Raw genomic sequence first — 1,892 nt, forward strand, 5'->3', positions numbered from 1 at the left:
CAAAATGGAGGCTTGGAAATTGGTTCCAGGTGCAGATGGAAGACCAACCACCAAAGTAGACCTCATAAATGTTGGTTTTCCCGTGATGTGACCCAAATATGACTTCAACAGGCAAAAAAAGGCAGAGAAAGGCTAAATGTCTACCACCAGAGTCTAGTGGGGGTTTTCCAGGCTGCCATGAGATGGCCTACAAGTTTGTCCAAAATTGGTAAAGTATAACAGGGACTTGAAGAAACACCAGGAACATTCCTGGAGATACTGATAGAAACTTATAAGACCTATACATACTTGGAACCAAAAGCACCAGAAAATTGGTCTGCAGTCACTCTGACTTATGTCAGCCAGTCAGCACCAGATATCCACCATAAGTTGCAGAGTCTATATGGTTTTGAAAGTAAGAGGTTAGCTGGACTCATTGTGGTGTTGAAAAAGTGTTCAATAACAGAGAGACTCCAGAAGATAGACAGACTAAGGGGCTCAAGAAAGCTTTAAAAAGACAGATGCAGGGGATTACCAAGTCCTTCTAACAGCATCAGGCATCCCAGAGGTTAGAAGACAGACACTGGTCTTTGGAGACTCAAAATATACAGGGAAAGGCCTGACCAATGTGCCTACTGTGGAAAGTTGGGTTAGTGAAAAAATGAATGTCCTAAACAACAGGGCATGAAAGCAAAAAATATGAGGGTTGAGGATATTCGTCCAACCTTTCCTAACCACCATACCCTTCTAAGTGTCTTACCTCTAGAACTGGTCATCTACCCTGTGTTGGACTTCAAGTATGGCTTCTTCAGCCTGCAACTGGCCCTGGTCAGTCAGCCTATGTTTGCTTTCAAATGAACAGATTCAGATGACACATTCAATGGACAGCTGACCTGGATACAACTACCCCAAGGGTTCAAGGACTCAACTACCATCTTTGATGAGGCACTCTGTGAGAACTTGGGTGAGTACTGACAAGCCAACCACAATGGCAGCTTATATGGATGACCTCCTGATAGCAGGTGATACCTAGGAAGCTTGTAAAGGGGCCAAAGTAGGACTATTTAAAACTTTGGGAAAAGTGGGATATTATGTGTCAGCAAAGAAGGCTCAACTCTGTCAGACTGAGGCAACTTACCTGTAGTAAGGTATTTGTAGAGAAGTGCCCGGAGGCACTCAAGGAGGGCAAAAAATAGCTGGAAAAAAAAAAGACCATCCTGAGGATTTCCAGACCCAGCAACTGCTGAAATGTGATTGATTTCCCAGGATCTGCTGGGTTTTGTAGGTTCTGGATTCCTGGGTTTTCTGAATTAGTTCAGCCTCTGATTGAGTCCATGAGAGGAAGGGGGAAGATTCCCTTTGAATTGATCCCAGAGATATAAAGGAAGGACCTTCAGCTTCAAAGAAATTAAGGAGGCTCTACTGAAAACACCTGCTTTGGCACTACTAGACACCACAAATCCCTTCCACCTATATGAGAATGAGAAGAAGAAAATGACCAAAACGGTATTGATGCAAACCTTGGCTTCATGAACTCCTGGCTGGTCTTCTTTCCTTGGCATCGTTGCAACAGTTTTACTAAGTAAACATTCAAACAAACTAACACTGGAGCAAACTCTTAAAGTGACGACCCCCCATGCCATCAAGGGGGACCATAAACACCTTCCTAATAGATGGCCTTCTAATGCTTGGCTGACTCATTATCAGGGTTTGCTCTTAAACCCACCTCATGCCAATATACCCACAACACTGCCTTTGAACCCTGTCACCCCAGAGCCAGATTTGAACCTGGATTGGCCTCTCCAAGATTGTCTGAACATCCTCAGCCATTTCCAGGGGATCAGACCAGATGTCAAGGATGTCCCTTTGCCAAGGGCTGAGATAAAATGGTTTAAAGATGGCAGTAACTTTAT

The sequence above is a fragment of the Microtus oregoni genome, unplaced genomic scaffold (genome assembly GCF_018167655.1).
Source record: "Microtus oregoni isolate MIOR12 unplaced genomic scaffold, Mior012 000041F_ref0000270, whole genome shotgun sequence".
NCBI classification, from domain to species: Eukaryota; Metazoa; Chordata; class Mammalia; order Rodentia; family Cricetidae; genus Microtus; species Microtus oregoni.